Source organism: Triturus cristatus, chromosome 4_1 (genome assembly GCF_964204655.1).
Source record: "Triturus cristatus chromosome 4_1, aTriCri1.1, whole genome shotgun sequence".
Classification (NCBI taxonomy): Eukaryota; Metazoa; Chordata; class Amphibia; order Caudata; family Salamandridae; genus Triturus; species Triturus cristatus.
In genome coordinates, this window is record NC_140585.1 from 554,115,174 (window position 1) to 554,132,220 (window position 17,047).

The 17,047-nt window shown below is 51.0% G+C and overlaps 1 long non-coding RNA gene across 1 annotated transcript in view; it reads right to left on the minus strand.

Moving 5' to 3' along the window:
* The window catches only part of LOC146855217 (uncharacterized), a 52,852-nt gene extending 43,235 nt beyond the window's left edge, over positions 1-9,617 (minus strand). Inside the window, exon 1 of the long non-coding RNA XR_014980806.1 lies at positions 9,489-9,617. This is a non-coding gene — a long non-coding RNA (uncharacterized LOC146855217). The remainder of the gene's footprint in view (positions 1-9,488) is intronic.
* Between the last annotated feature and the right edge of the window lie 7,430 nt (positions 9,618-17,047).

Consider the following 17,047-nt stretch of genomic DNA (forward strand, 5'->3'; position numbering starts at 1 on the left):
GCACAGTATGTTTTTTTAGGAAATAAAATTAAATTGGTCAATGCCCTGTAGTGAAGATAGGGTTTTATGTGCACACATTGACGGTTAGCATAAGCGCTTTAGAAGTAAAACGCCATCTTGCCACTTTGTTGCTTTTGCACACGACACTGTAGGTAGCTGTTATTACAAGTAAAACTGCTTGCTTGCTTTTTCTTCACATGAGAACGGTCTGTTGTTCACATCCCTAGACGTGCACTGTGACCTTGGTCTGAACACTGTGTGCAGAAGCCGTTAAGGTCAAATAACAATGTATGCTGTTGAATACAGGTTGATCGGCTCATGCTCTAGACACAACACGCACACAGCTGCAAATATCTGAAACTCGGGTGCCTTTAATACTGCTCTCTGTGTCTTTCCAGACACAGAGAGCAGAGCTGATCCAGTGATGTGATTCACCTAAGCTGATCTTTGAGGTATGGGGTTCCCCATTCAAACCTAGAGACCTTCTATTAGTTTATACTAACCAAGGGAGGTGGTTCACAAAGTATTATAGGACTTGTTTTCCACCCACTATCATTTTTAATATGATTTCTCCCTTCATTTTCTATGGTATTGTAACAATGCTGATGATTTTATTTTTAATCATTTGCCTGCTTGTATAAGCTGCACCTGAGAGCACGTAGTTAAAAATAAACATTTTAAACTTTTCTGTGTCTCTGATCACTCTAGTTGTGGACTGATATGAGAATAATAACAAAAAAGGTGTTTCTGATTCCCACCATTCCTGAGAGTACTCTAAGTCGCTTGTTCTGGGTTGTCTAATCATTGGTATCTTTGAGATGATGCGGAGAACGAATGATACACTGATGCTAGTCGGATAGGGGTTCTGGGTGCTGAGGTGAGTTTTTTGGTACACCACAATTCGCTGAGGTCCTGGTTTCCTGTGCATAGTTCTGTGCATGAGCAGAATCCCCGCAACAGCCAATGACTCTTACTGAAGTAGGCCATTGTGCTCATTTTGTGGTTAGATAGTCATGAACCTCAGGATCATCGGTGTATGGACATATGGTAAGAGAGGTTGTCCCAGTCATGATATCTTCTATTGCCCATCTTACCATTGGACTCGCAGATTTTTTCCCACATTTATACTGTTTCCATTTGACTAAAATTGCCACCCCAAAGATAGAGGCATGTTGTGTTGTGCAAACCTCTACCTGATAACATGGGTTTGTGAGGCCAATTTCTATTTGAATGTGAAATGTGTTTCCAGTACACAAATCATATCTGTTTTAAATAAGTGTACCTGTTCTGTAAGTAAAGTACTTTTGGTTTAACTAGCTAACATATATTTATAATATTCTGAACTTATCCATGACCACCATTTTGATCTTATGTCTCATTTTTATTGTGTCATTCTTTCCACTTCTGTTTTTACATGGGACTTCAACTCGTACTTTTTCCTGCAAACCTCCTGTGTCGCACCACACACCTAGTCCCCAATCACCTTACCACCCATAGAAACCCCTCCACCCCCACCTGAGACCCAATATGCTTTTGTAGATGGAGACAACTTTGCAGGAAAAAATATTCCAACTGACACTAAGATTGTTGCTCTAATACTCATACGCTCCTATCATACTGCTCGGCCCCCTTCCCCAACAGTTGTTTACAAATTACAGAATTTAATTTAATTGCATAGTTTTTAAGAAAGATTTTGCTTACTCTCAAAGGTAAATGTCTAAGATTCGAATATTTCAAGACTTAAGCCCGAGCCAGGGCTAATATAAAAGGCTTGACAATTTGTGTCTTAAAATGTGGAGTCTCCCTCTCCACCTCCTTACAGCAGTCGATTGGCAGAAGTCAAAGCTAGCGAAAACACATGTCTATTACCATCAACTTTCGACTCTGGACAGGCTTTTTAAAAAATAGTCTGCCTGAAAGAAATGTTTCTAAAGAAATCACAATAGCCTTGGGTTTTTGCATTGATTCAGAAGATGTTTGGAGTGATTACTTGAGATTTAAGGGAAATTAATTTCCTTGCTGAATTTCCCAGTACCAATACTTTAAGTGCAGGAATGCTGATTTATTACAATTGCATAATAAAGGCCCTGGTGTCACTGCCTTCTGCTCCTTCAGCCATACGTAAAATGTTGAGATTATTCCGCTGTTTCCTATTTCCAAAGTCCTTGACTTTCCATTGAATATCCATTATCAAAGTTTCCTGCCCCTTCATCTGTTCATTAGTTTGAGTGATACCTGTCTTAAGTTGCAAAGTCTTCAATTTTACACAGGTTTTAGCCAGCTCCTTGATATTTCCAGGTGTGGCTCTTGTTCTTTGACTGTCCGAAAGGGTCACCTCTCTGTGTGCCATGATCACTGGTAGATTTTCCCCAGTGTCGGTCTCCGTCCTTTCTCAAGGCTCTCCCAGGCAAATGCAGCAGGCAACAGATCTGGTAAAGTGGTTACATGGATAGATGTACAGTCCCATTTCAGGGCTGAGAAATCTTGTATATCAGATTGTCTTGCCAGGGCCTTATTTTACTTGCAAATAGATTGTCAACTCTCGTACAGGAGAGGAGGTCAATACAGGAGTCCTCTCAGTTGCTTTTCTCTGAGAGCTCAGATGCCAGGTCAGACAGTGAAAAAAAAAACTGCTCTGTCAATCACGCTCTCTAGTATTAGTAATCCCTGTTTTAGTATCAGTTTCCTACCTTGATTTAATGTTTAGAACACTTTTGTTCTGAAAGGCATTATTCAGCTTGCTGGATTCATAACTGTTTTTGTCATTTTTAATATCGTCGTTCGGGGGTCATAGTTTTGCTGCATGGTTGCACATTCCTATGACCTTTAAGCCACCTTCAAGCTCTTGCCTGATCATACCTAGGCTCTTGGCCTGATTGCTGCAGTTTGCATTTTGTGCTTTGCCTATAAGCTGTCAATAAAGTATCTGTAGTAAAAGTACTATTCCCAGAATCTAGATTGCTCAAAGTGAAGATTGTGTGTGGCAGAGTTTTCATTCTCAGCATCTTCACCCCGTAATGCATCCGGCGGTAAACATAGATTGATATTACCTGTGGACAATGTGTCCACTGGCCTTCCTACAATCTGCTTTCCCATGTGCACATTGGGCCACAGTTGTAGTGTCCTGCTGGACACTCTAGTGTTCAGCAGGAATGTGCTGTCCATATACTCTACATCCACCCGTCTCAGGTGACCCTGCTAATTATAGGGGCCAGGCGCATGTGCCCCATGCCAGTTCCAGTAACTGTACTACTGTGTCTGCATCCTTTGTTCTCTAAGTATGTGGGCCTAGAGCCTACCACTTTAGAATGGCGACAAGTGGGTCGGCCCTGCATGTAGGCGTGCATCAGCTTGGACGTTCTGCATGAGGGAGAGTGCAGCCTGAGCATAAGGCACCCTGCCAGAATGCTGAAACCGCCAGGCAAGAATGATGGTGTCTGCCAGTGAATGGCCCTGCAACAGTGGCCTGCCATGAGCCAGCGCCAGCACACAGACTAGCGGTGTCCCCTGAAGCATGGAAGGGAGAGCTGGTCTAAGGTCCCACTCTCAAGACTCCAGTTAGGCAGTTGCAGACCAGAAGAAGTGCCCGCTGCCCAATCGTGCGTTAGGTGAGCTCTGTAGATAACAACGTGGGGTCGCGAGGAAAGGTGATTCAAAATGGGGTAAGGTGTTGCAACTGGCACTGTGTGTGGGGGGCCTCCCTCTGCAGACCAGAAGCAGAAGAAGCAGACCCTTATCCTGCACCTCTGAGGACCAAAAAGAATGCACCAAAGTGCCCACAGTGAAGAGGAAAAGAGTAGCAAAGGGCAGCCATCTAAGCGTTACAGCACCAGCGCTGATTACCTGGACAAGGGAAAGGAGTCTGCAGGCTTGAGGAAGGTTTGTTGGCCAGAGGGAGATGTCCCGTCGTGTGAGCCTGATTCCAGCAGTTGGATGTGGCATACCCATGGGTGTGAGGTGTGCGGCCGGGTTCGAGGCCGCACCCACCCTGAGTGCTACCGTTCATGCACCACGGCATTTGTGAAGCTGCCATGGCCATGGCCTTCTACTGCGTTTGAAGTGCCACCTAGTTAGTGGCCACTTGTTGAGACATCAACAGGACCTGAGTGCTTGGAGGAGGGACGTTGAATGCCGGTGGCTTCAAAGGAGAAATAAACATCGATGCCAATGATAAAGTCACCTGGGGTGAGTGAAAGCCCCGCAAAGCCCCTCTCACCGAGATCTGTAGTCAGAGGGTAGCCTCCCCTCTCAGCGAGTGAGCACTGAATGATCTGATGAGGAGAAAAGCTGCTGGGGCCTCTCAATAGTGTTGCAGTGCTGCCTAGTTGCCATAGGTGGTTACTGCACCCTTTTTAAGTAAACATTGTAGAGAGGAACAGCCTGCAGCACTAAGAATGTTGCTGTGGCCCACAGCAGAAGTGGTCGCAGCATCAACTGGCATGAACTGGTAAGAAAAGAGGCTCTACTGCAGAAAGGGACTGGCCAAGACTGCACCACGCACACCCCTAGTGGGGTGCCAAGTGTTTTGAAGAGGAGAGAACCTCTGTAAGGAGAGAACCCCAAAGTAGCCTAAAGCTGCCCCACCAAGAAAGCTACCAAGGGCTCAGCAAAGCAAACTAAGTGAAACCAAAGGCAGCTCCGAAGAGGAAGACGGAAGCAGAGCAGCAGAAGTGGGTGTTCACCCATGCAAAGCCCTGCTCATCAGCCTGTAAGTATTGCCTGAGTCCTGTGTCACCTGAGTGTGTGTTGGCCCACGATGAGGAGATGTTCCCGAAGAGAAAGGAACGGGCACGCAAGGTGCCAGCAGAGGGCACCTATGGGAAAAGACTGAGAGCAGGGCAGGAATCCTGGAGAGAGACAGAGTCCTCAGAGAACAAGAAGGACTGTTGAATGACAGAGGCCGCACGAGTTGGCCACCCCAGCACAGAATGGCCATTATGGGCCCACCGAGCATGTCACACAGAGTGACCGACCTTGCCAAGCACACTCGCACTTGGGCAGGATAAAGAGCCGCGACGGCATAGCCTGGAGGTGCAAGCTGTGTGTCTTTGAGTGAAGAAAAGGTGAAGGAGGAAAGGTGACCTTCCACCCAGGGCACAGATCACCAAGAAAATACCCGAAGGAAGGGACAGGACCTGTGAGAGGTCCATGAGCAGAACTAAGACCCGTGAGAGGTCCACGAGGAGAAGAGTCATGTCTTACTGACGGGACAAGAGTCAGGTCCTACAGATAGGACAGGACACAACCAGGAGGTCGCAGCGAGAGGCCTGGTCAGGAGACAGAGGAGATGAGAATCAGTCCTAAAAACAGGACATGACCAGGGAGGTCCATGTGAAGTGCAGGTCACAACAAGAGGCGTGGTCAAAAGGGAGAAGGCGTGGCACTATGCCCATGTGAAAGAGCCAAGTAGAAGATCCTGGCAAGATGTCACAATGAAAGGTTGCGAAGAAGAAGAGGAAAGAAGAGTGGCACAATGCTACGTGAAACGAAATATGGATGAGCAAGAAAAGGGTGGCACGAGGCCACAGTACAACATCGCAAAAAAGAATTTGGAAGAGGAGGAAAAAAAACAGTGTGATAGACCCATCACATGGAAGATCAATAACAATCATCAGTAAATATCATTGTCAAGTGCATCACTAGAACCACCTAAGGAGCACCGTACATTCAGTGTGGAGCACTATGTCTGAGAAACAGCTGGAGAGTAACAAGGCATCCCTAGCGTTGTGCAGGTCTGGCCAACTAGAAACCTTCCGTGAGCCGCTGTGAACCTGAGACCTGCAGAAGAGAGCATACTTGACCATCGGACCATCCACCCTTGGCTGCACGAGGCTTGGATGTGGCCCTGTTGGGAGTTCCGCAGTGGCCCCTCTGGGTGGCGTAGGTGAAGCCCTGCACAGCCCACACAGTCCTGTGGCACTCTAGGGTCAAGGGCCTCAGGGAATTCCAGTATGAGAGGAAATCCCAGCAAGAGAGATATGTTTGCAGCAGCTCCATGACAGGCACCGGGAGGCACTGAGGTCGTGGACGGAGACTGGTCATCCAAAGACTATTTGATGAAGGCCCGCGCACCTGAGTCCTGATGGCCTGAGGCAACCACCCTTTGCGGGTGAAAAAGTGACTTGGATGTGGTCCCGTTGACAGTTCCTCAGCAACGCCTTCATGCGGCCTACAAGCGGCTCGCACAGTCCACACAGTCCCGTGGCAGCCCGGCAGTGAGGGCCTCAGTATATTCCCATGAAAGGGGCGTCCTGGCACAGGAGGGAAGTCTGAAGCTGGTAAGCCAGTTGGAAGTGGGAAGCACTTAGGCCTTCAAGGAAGACTCCCACTCATTAATGTTGTCCTCAGTCTTTGCAGGTTTGCCGTCCATGGAGCCTGAGCGCCTTCAAACAGAGCTCCGCAGTGGACTCCACCACCACTCCAGATGCACCCCATATTGAATTATGTAAATAGTCTTCAACACCATGAGATTAGGCCGGTCTGAACTACATTGCCGAGGTGGACTAAAACCTCATGGACATGTGGTCAAGAGATTCAGTATTGTCTGTGTCCTTTGTTCTCCAAGTATGTGGGCCTAGACCCCACTACTTTACAGGGGTGAGACTTCTGTCTAGAGCAGCGCTGAGGGAAGAGCTGAGGTTGCATTTTCTTTCACCGCAATCGTCTTGTGTTCTAATTCCAAGGCACCATGTTGAGCGCGCCTGCGTATGCAGCTTCTGAGCAGCGATGGTCTGGCAGGTTTCCAAGGCACCCTGCTCCTGCCAGCCTCTAGGCACTTTGAGGCCAGAACATAGCCTGTAATTGCTGTCTTGGAGCAAGCACTACTTTCATGGCCCGATGCGTGAGACGGAGCCACACAGTCTCTGCCCCTACCCTGCTCCGGCTAGAGTACCATCGCCAGTCCTGTAGGATAATTTGCCAATTCTAAGCCCCATACTTAACATGAGCGCACAGGGCAGAAAGTCAACTCTGCTCTGCCCCTGTCGCAGACCGCCGTCTGTTCATTGAGCCGAAGCAGCAGTGAGGCACCATGTGAATGTGAGTTTAAGTCTCTATGCCACCCGGCCGGGTATGGGCAGGAAGGGCCCCTCCCGGCCGTGCTAAGCAGCTGTTACCCCATGCCCCGCGCATAAACATATGGTGTCCATTACAGGGGCGGCTGGTGACATTTGAAAGTGGTGAGGCGTAAAATTATTGTGGTACTGCACTGCGGTGAGTGAGCGAACTTGAATAGCCTTCGGGGGGATTTCCTCCCATGGAGAAAATTTTAAATAAAGAAAGGTCAAATTGTGCATTTTCAAGCAAATTTGAGAAAGCAGGAAGGTTAATAAAGCAATTTTGAATCAACTAACTATACAAACAAGCACTCTGTTACATACTCACTGGAGCTGCTTTTGTTAATATAGAGGGTTGATATGGGACAATGAGTATTTGTTGTTTCACCTCTCACTTTGGTTAACACCCAAACTATCCTCAAAGCCCGCACAACAACAAAGATAATAGAAAATGAATCTGCTTTAAATGATCAATAAATTGCTTTGAAACATCAGTTATGCAATAGCAACTGCCAAAAAAGTCACACAATACATGATAGTTCAAACAAAATGAAATGGGAAAGTCAAATAATAACTCAGCCTTTTTGTATCACATACAGGAGCCACAATTAAAGCCATGTTAGAAAAAACACAGATTTCCTCTGTTGCAAATATAAAAAACAAAATAGAGGCAACACAAGACCCAGCGAGTCTCAAAATTCACGTTAAAGATCAATAAAAAACATGCACTGCCTTTAACGACGATGCTGTGAGGGAATAAATGTAGTTCCACAGTCGAAAAGCAGCATATGAAAATGTGATACCCGACGAGTGAAAAAAATGTCATTCGTCGATCAATAATCCTCACGTGAGGATTCAATGCAAGAAACAAAACATGCTTAATGCCATGGTAGCCCATGTGGTTAATGTAGAATCTTGATTGTTTCAGCAACAAACTTTTAAAAGTTATTTCAGTGCGGTAGAAGAGCCGAGTTAAGAGTAATTGCTCAGACTCTGAGGCTTCTCGTAGCTGCTGAAAATTATAAATAAAAGTCGGCTCAAATACAGTGAGAGATTGTCCTTGCCCAGAAATTACTTACCTGTTGTCACACCCCAGCCTGTCAATAATCTGCAGTGCTATGCTGTGACTGCAGCCGGTGCCAGTGTCCGCCCCAAGCAATAAACACAGACATGGAATACAGCATACCTGCAGTATTCTGTGATTCGGGCATCATCTTTTTTAGCGAGTTGTGTTTGAGGAGTAAGTCTCTTTGTATGATAGTAATGTGCACCTGCAGCAGATGCAGATACAGATGCAGCACAGGCGTGGACTAGGTGGCCCAGAGTGGGCATCTAAACACTATTTCTCTGGGGTACCTGGTTCAACCACGCACAGAGACGGTTTAGCTAAGGGCTGGTTGGCAAGGTACTGCCATGGCCTCCAGGGCAAGAGAAGTAAATAGGCAGGCCTCTGGGTCACCGCACAGGACCAGCAACCCTATGTGTGGGTCTGGGCACTGAACTCCTATGCCTGGGTTCTAGCTGACCGCTGGTGACCTCTCCTGGTTCCGAAGTCCTCGCGGCACGGTCCAGTCTACTCTAAGGGCCTCTGAGTAGGGCACAGGAGAGTCATCCTTTAAAACTTCCAGTCCACAGTCTTTGGAGTCAACCCACGAGCGCGCCCTCACTTCACCTACACCAGGGGCAGCTCCGGAGCAGGGACACTGTGCGGGCCAGGTGTTGGTAGCCCTCGGAGCCCAGCGTGAGATATAACAGAGCCCAGGCGCCATACTGACTCCACTGATCCCTGCCGGAATGAAGGCACTGGCGGGGGCCGGCGTGAATGAGCGCTGCACTGACATCCCCTTGTGCATTACAACAGCCCTGTACTAAAGCACACGGAGGACTGCAACATCTTACGCCTACCTTAAAGGGCAGTGAACTCTGCTGTGCGATAGACCGGAGCAGGGGGCTGGAGGGGGAATCGGGCAAAGGACGACATAGCTAAAGTGCTGTGCGTAGAGTGGAATCTATCAGCTCAGAGTTAAGTAAAACCGATTATACAGCACTCATGACTAAGTGATTTGTTGTCTCTTGGCGCTTAACCGGTCGGTGAGTGTTCTAATTAAGCAAATCGGTTCTTCAGTTTTTGTTTTTTGTTTTTTTTTCTTCATCTTTTATATAGCGCAAACTCGACCTGAAGGTATTGGAGCGCTTTACATAGCACCGTATTTACATTACATATTCAGGCACGGGGAGATTACGTGATTTGCCCAGAATCACTGGATGTGGACGCGACCTCGAGGCTTTGGGCGGCTGAAAGGCTAAGTCGGGCATTCCAAGTGATGACCCCCAGGCTAGATACCATGGCTATCACGGAGTCGTGCACAGCTGCACGGAGGCTCGCTGCAGGGCCTGGCATGGCTAACAAAACTCATCATTGATCTGCCTTACCTGTGTCGGTGGAGGACAGGAGCAGCAGCAGGGCCGCGAGCGTGGAGGGGTAGGAGCGTGCCGAATCCGATTATGCCGAAATCAGAGCTACGCAGTCCAACGCTTCCACAGCCCACTCCCCCAGCTCCCATTATCCAATAAGGAGGCCTAAAAGTTGCGCGAATGCAAGGGGAGCTCCAATTGTTGCCACCCACCACTACTCTGTCTTTAGATAGTCAAGCCCTGCCCCTTGCCATTCATTTCAATAGCGCGCTGCTAAAACTGCCTGGGCCACAGCATAAGCGCCCCATTTAAACCAAACCATTTTCCCTTTCTCTGGCCCCTCCCTTCAGGCTGACATCACTGTTCTTGTATGTGCTTCGAGGGCGAGCAATATTCTTCGCCCTGACTAGCACATGCGCAGGAGGTCTCTGACCTCATCCCTTCCTAAAAAGAAAACGGAATTTGTATTCAACATAAAGCAGTGAGCACTTCATTTGAATCAAATGAAATGCTCACTGCTTCAAGTTGAATACAAATTCCGTTTTCTTTTTAGGAAGGGAGCTGCAGCTGCTGCATTGTTTACAGTTTCTTCTCCTCCCCGATCCTAGTCCCGACTGACACCGAAGCTAGTGAGGCAACGGCAACGCCCCTTACGCCCCTTAACACCAGCCGCCACTGAGACTTTCAGCCCTACCTGCTTCTAAAGGTTTGTTAGTGCCCCAGCTTTCCACTATAGTTGTTGCTAGTCTTGTACTTTTTATATCCAAAGTCGACTTGTCCAACTTGCAAAGAACGGCACTGGATTCCCGGATACGTTAGTTTAATTTAACAAATATTTCAAATAAATTACCAAAACATCAGTGGTCTAGCTGTGGGTATTTCCGGTGGAAGGTTCGGTTCTTTCTGAATTGTGAATACATTTCTGATGCAATTCAGTTCCTGATTGGTATAAACGTTTTTTTTTTTGTTTCAATTTTTTTAATAGGGTTTTGCGTACAAATTAACACAATGCATGTCAACCATATTACATATGAATCCATTTTGCGCATCAGCGTGACTTAACATTGCTTTTTTTTCCAGGGTAGTTACATTGGTTGTCGTGTCTCTGGGACTTGCTGTTAGTACTAAGTCCACCCGTCTCCCACCAGTACGTTCCAGTAGATCGTCATTTATGTCATCCCGGTGGTGCTAATATGTCACTTAATCTCCGCCGTCTACATGGTTTTCCCTCTTACTATCTGTGTAGCTCCTCCCTGATAACGAATGTATTCAATTATTTCAGTAACTAGGGCATCGGTATTTGAACTGCCGATGGGTTCAACTGTTAACAGTGGGGAGAAGGGGAAAAAGCCGTGAGAAAAGAAGAGGAAACGTATAAGGGGGGGGGGGGGGGGGGTAAAGGGGAAACTAGTGAAAGGATCATAAGGGGGGGGAGGGGGTAGGGCGGGTTGGGAAGGGCTGTCGGACTCGTTCTAGGGTAAGCCAGGGGGGAAGAAAAGGGGTCGGTGCGTGGGCGCGCGAGAGGGGACGGTGCCTCCGCTCGCCTCTCCTTGCAAAGCCCTCTACTTGTCTATTGTACCTCCGCCATCATCCCTGGGTCTCGAAATGGCGGGAGGAGTGCAGAGGTTAGGCTGTGTCACGTTCTGTGCTTCTCCTTCTGTAAATTGTTGTTTGAACTGTATGAGGAGTTGGGCCCACTCCATGGATATGGGGTGTTTGCGGATGCCCCTCGCCTCTTCCTCTCTGATTGTCTCCTCCTCCGCTGCGCCCCATTTTAGTAACGCTCCCATCCATGCCGCTTCCGAGGGTCCCGCTGGGGCCCTCCAGTGCATAGCTATGTTCCTTTTCGCTAAGAGGAGAGCCAGAGAAGCAAATTTCCATTGCACTTTTGCGGTTTTCTTTTTCGGGGATAACCCCAGAGCACATGCCTCCCACGTGGAGGCGACCGGGAGATCAGTCGTCGCTTGGAGCATGTGGTGCACTGTGCCCCAGTATCGTTGTATGGATGGGCAGGCCCAAAATATGTGCTTGAAGTCTGCGTCCAACAATTGGCAGCGGGGGCAGCGAAATTGCGTATCGGGATAGAATCGGTGGAGCTTGTCCGGTGTCAGGTACGCACGGTGTAGGATGTTGAACTGTATATTTTTGAACCGAGCGTTCCTGGACACCTTTTTGGGGAATTCCAGCGCCTTGCGCCACTCTGAGTCGTGAAACGCTCGGCCCGCATCCTCCTCCCACGCGCCCTGAGCCCGTCCAAGGAAACATCCGTCAGTTCCCGGATCACTTTGTAGTGCCACGTGACTAGGTGACTGCCGGACCCCATGCGCAACAGTGTGTGCAGCACCGGATGTGTCGGGGGCTCACCCTCCCGTAGGTTCCAGAGTTGACCACCGCTTTCTAACACTTGTCTGTGATGTAGGAATTGTCCAGGAGGGAGATCATACCATTCGACCATTTGGGCAAATGTCTTCAGTTGCCCCTCCTGGAACAACGCCCCCACCTCTGTGATGTCGTGGTCGGCCCACACGCGAAGGGCTCCCGCGGTGTAGTATCCGCCGTTACGGGGGAGTCCCACCAAGGGAAGCAAGGGGGAGTATAGTGGTTGACCCTTGGACATGCGGTGTACTCGCATCATGCATCTGCGAGCTATGGCCACCTGTAGCGGGTGCGTGCGCACTGGTGTAGTACCTGGTAGTAGCAGTCGCCGGATCTGCGGGAGGGGTATTCTGCCTCTCTCGGTGATTGTCTCTCCTATTTGCCTCCCCGCTGTCCAGTGGGACAGCCACTGGAGCTGCGTCGCGAGGAAGTATGACTCGAAGGACGGAGCTCCCAGGCCTCCACCCGTCGTGGGTAAGTATAGTGTGCGTAACGCCACTCTATGACGGCCCCCTCCCCAGATCAGGGTCGCTAATAATGTATCCAATTCCTGGAAGAAAGAGCGTGGCGGGACCATAGGATGGTTCGCAAAGTAATAGAGCATCCTCGGTACCATGATCATTTTTGCTATGGCGACACGACCGATGGGTGCCAACGGTAGCGTCTTCCAGAATCCCACCGCCGACCGCAAGCTCGTTAGCGCCCTCCGGTGGTTACCCTCAAAGAGATCTTTGGGGGAGTGGTATAGTCGCACTCCCAAGTATCTGGGGGCCGATTCGTCCCACGACAGCCTATGCGGGCCCAGCGTTATCTCCACCCGCTCCGTTTGAGCACCCAGAGGGAAGATCGACGATTTTCCCCCGTTCACTCTGAGCCCCGAGGTCTCTCCAAATTCCCGCAACACGGTCCATATCGGTGTGAGATCATCCAAGATGTCTCGAACACATATTAAGAGGTCGTCTGCGTATAATGACACGCAATGGGTCGTGTCCGCAATGGGGACCCCCCATATCACCCCCTCCCGACGCAGTCTCATGGCCAAGGGTTCCATCGCCAGAGCGAAAAGGAGTGGGGACAGGGGGCACCCTGTCTGGTCCCCCTGGACACCGGGAACGGGGCCGATATGAGTTTACCAAGTCTCATCCTGGAGGTGAGATCTCTGTACAGGAGCTGGGTGTAGGCCAGAAGTGTGGGACCAATGCCCACGTGTTGTAGGACCTCGAACAGGTAGGGCCACAACAGGGTGTCGAACGCCTTTTCCAGGTCCAAAATCAGACATGCCGCTCGGGGAAAACGCTCCTTTGTCTGGTCCTGGATATGGAAGAAATGACGCAAATTATGTGAGGTGTTGCGGCGGGGAACAAACCCGCATTGGTCGGAATGCACCAAGGTTGGAAGTATTTGGCTATAACGATCCGCCAGAATTTTCCCCAGGATCTTGCAGTCCGCATTCAGGAGCGTTATCGGGCGGTATGAAGCCGGGAGCGCGGGGTCTCCGTACGGCTTCAGGAAGGTCACTAGCATTGACGTCCGCATCGATACCGGGAGTATCTTGTTGGCCAGCGCCTCCTCGTACACGGCGGCCAGTCGTGGCGCCAGTTGCGCCGCGAACGTGCTATAGTACTCGAGTGGGAATCCGTCCGAGCCCGGCGCCTTCCTGCGGGCCAGAGATTTGATTGCCTGCTTCACGTCTACCGGTTTGATCTTCTTGTCGAGTTCCTTCCGGTCTGCGGACGGGATCCCAGGCATGGGCTCCCGGTCAGGGAAACCAGTGAGGTCCCCGGGTGGTACGGCACTTGGGGATCGGTATAATGCCGCGTAGTAGTCGTGGAAGATGCGAAATATGTCGACTTGGGAGTGTTTGAGCTGTCCATCTGGGGCCATAAGTTCTGTGATAAGGGGTGATGTGTCCTGTTTGACCAACCATGCCAGAAGTGATCCCGCTCTGTTACCCTCCCGGTGTGCCCTGGCCGCGTATGCCCGAAAGTTGTATTTGCGCAGATCACGTAGCATTTCAGCGTGGGAGGATTTTGCCGCCGACAGTTATGCCGGAGTTGCTGTCCCCTGGTCCACCCTTTTGGATATGTCCTCTAATTTGGTTTCTGCTCGTTGTAGGGCCCTGTCCAACACTCTCCTGACCCCCACCACTTGCTGGATGCAATACCCCCTGGCGCTGACCTTGAACGCGTCCCACTCTATAGACCTAGAGGAGGCCGTGCTGTCATTCAGTTGAAAGTGTTCTTGTATGTATTCCTCGTGGGTTTGACAGAATACCGGGTCGGTGAGGCAGTCACTGGTCAATATCCACGTCGGAATTGGGGGATAAGGGGGCCTCCATCTAAGGACCACCGCGTGTGCATCGTGATCCGACACTACTCTACCCAGATAATCTGAATCTTGGACTTTCGGTAAAAGCACTGCCGAACATAGGAATCTGTCTAGACTCTTAGATCGTGTGGGACTGAATGAAAGGAGTAGAGTTTGGTGGTGGGGTTGCGCGCCCTCCAGATATCTGTTAACCCCCATAGGTCGACCCAGCTACGGAAACATGCCGCTTGTTTATGTGCCGGTGAGTGCATCTGCGGGGGATGTGATCTATCGAGGTGTGGGTCTAGGGTGCAATTGTAGTCCCCTCCTAGGAGCCATGGGATAGACGTGTGGTGTGCCAGTGTGTTCGTGAGTCTGCCCCAGTAGCTCTCCTGCTCTACGTTGGGGGCATATATACTCCCTATGAGTAGTTGTTGGCCCTCCAATAGCCCTATCAGCACTGCAAATCTACCTTCTTTATCAATTAGCCTGAACTGTTCCTTCAACGGTACCCCTGGTCTGATCCACACCAACGCGCCCCTTGCAAAGGCGCAATACGTTGTGGCACATATGATGCCGTGCCATTTTTTTTGTAATCGGTCCGCCTACCCCGCCGTCAGGTGTGTCTCTTGTAGGACTGCGACTTGGGCCTGCTGTCGTTTAATGTACGCATAAACAGAGTATCTCTTACGGGCCGTATCCATTCCCCTAACGTTCAACGTGATAAATTTGATGTCTGTGCTAGGGGTTCTGTTGGACATATTGTGAGTGGTTGGGTTGGCATGTATGTGCTGCCCTGGCGTCTCCTCGCCCGCCGTTCCCACCCCAGCGTCCGCCACCTACCGTCTGTCTGTGAGTGATGTCGTCTGTAATCGCAGCTCAGCCCGCTCCCGGAGTAGGTGGGGGATAAACCAATAAGAAGAAGGGGGGGTGTAAACTGCAACAAAGGGGAACAGTCCCAATACGAAGGGCATATCGCACGTGGCAGTATGTCCAAACGGAGCATCATGCTGAAACTTTAGTTCGTAACTGAGGGGGTGGTGACTTCGGTGGTTCCTGGCTCTCATCCTCACGGCTGCCTGCATATTGTCAATGTCTATAAAGTTCCTGCCCGTACTCTGTCTGCTACGGGTCATTCAAGTTCCGTGGGAATAGTGTTCCTTGGCATCGTGAGTGCGACTCAGGCGGGTGAGCTCCGTCCCGGTTCGGCAAGCTCCGATATCAGTTTGTGCATCCTTGTCCATCGTGCTGGTCGCGTCGGGGCACTCGTATGTGTTGGCCGTTGGTGACTCGTTATATGAGCGTGTCCGCCGTCTGGGGGGTCACAATCGGGGGTGTCATCGAGCCCTCCCGGGATCTGGGTGTTGCGCTTCTCTCGTCGTCCGAACTGAATAAATGCGGACCTCTCTCTAGGTCGGATCCTCTCTCTTGGGGACTCAGCGTGGCCACTGCCTGCAGCGCTCTCCTGCGTTCCGCGATGATTTGCACTAGGTCCGGTGAGCTTGCCGTAGTGGTGCCTGATCGCACGCCGAGCTGCGTGGGGGTGACCCTTCGAGGTCGGCGGCCCGAACGGCCGGACTGCCTGTCCGTGTGCTGACTGGAGCCATCTCTGGGGCGCCGTGCGTGTTGTTCCACCCAGGTGTCCGCCTCCCGCGGATCCGTGAAGAAATGTGTCTCACCTTCGTGCATGATTTTGAGGCGGGCCGGAAAGAGGAGGGCATATTGTATGTTCTTTTGGCGCAGGGAGCGCTTCACCGCTAGGAAGGTGGTTCTTTGTTGCTGGACCGCACGGGAGTAGTCCGGAAACAGCATGACCTGTTTGTCCTCTATTTGCAGTCTCCCTTGCTGCCGGGCCGCCCGCAGGATTGCGTCTCTGTCCTGGTAGTGTAGGAGTTTCATCAAGAATGGACGTGGAGGCATGCCGGGCTGTGGTACCCTGTGGGCTCTCTCCACCGAGAAGTAAGCGGTGAGGTCTTTTGCGGGCGTGAAGGTTGTTATCCAGGCGGTGATATATTTAACCGGGTCTGATCCCTCTATTCCCTCCAGTAGATTCATGACGCGGATGTTGCTCCTTCTGGAACGGCCTTCCAAATCGTCCGTCTTAGCTTCCAGCGCCTTTATTCGCGTTTGGAGGTCTTTCAGGGTGCTGTGATGTTGTACCTGCGGTTCCATTGACTGGATCGTGTGTTCGTTTTTTGTGACTTTATCTGCCAATTTCCTATGGTCGTCACGTAGAAGGCCTAGGTCCGATGCTAGCTCGACGAATTTTCCCTCTAACGCCACTCTGGGATGTTCAATGGCCGCTAGGACCTGGTCCAGTTTCTTGGACATAGGATCTTCGCCGGTGGGCCCGGCGCTGGATTGGGGTCCCACGTGGGCCGCAGGGGTCGTCTTCTGTTGGTTCGGGGCCTGTGGCGCCCCGGTCGTGCGTTGACGACCCATGTCGGGAGGGGGGATATTCTCTCCACTCCGAGGGTCGGGTACGTTCAGTGGTGCCCACCTCCGATGTGGCTAGCGTCCCTTCTCCGCTTCCCGCGGGGCTCCTCTGCGGGGTTTCGTCCCAGCGAATGGGCCTCGTCTACTCGGGGGGTGATCGTGCCGTGTGCGCTCCCCCGTCTGCCGCCCTCTCGGTGGTCCGGCCCCAGGAGGTGATCCTGGGTCCCACCAGGGTTAGGAGGAGTCCACTGCTGCCCGCGCCGGTCAGGGAGAGCTGGGTCTCTGCAGGGGGGCACGCCGTCCGCGGATCCGGGCGCCGACTTGGTGGGGTCGGTCCCGGGTTGTCCGTGAGTCGCTTCTCCGGGGGGATGTAGGGCGGGCCCGGGGCTCCCGGCGTCGAATGTTCCCCTCACCAGCTGTTCCTGCCTGCGGTATTCACTGCGAGGGGCCCCTGTCTG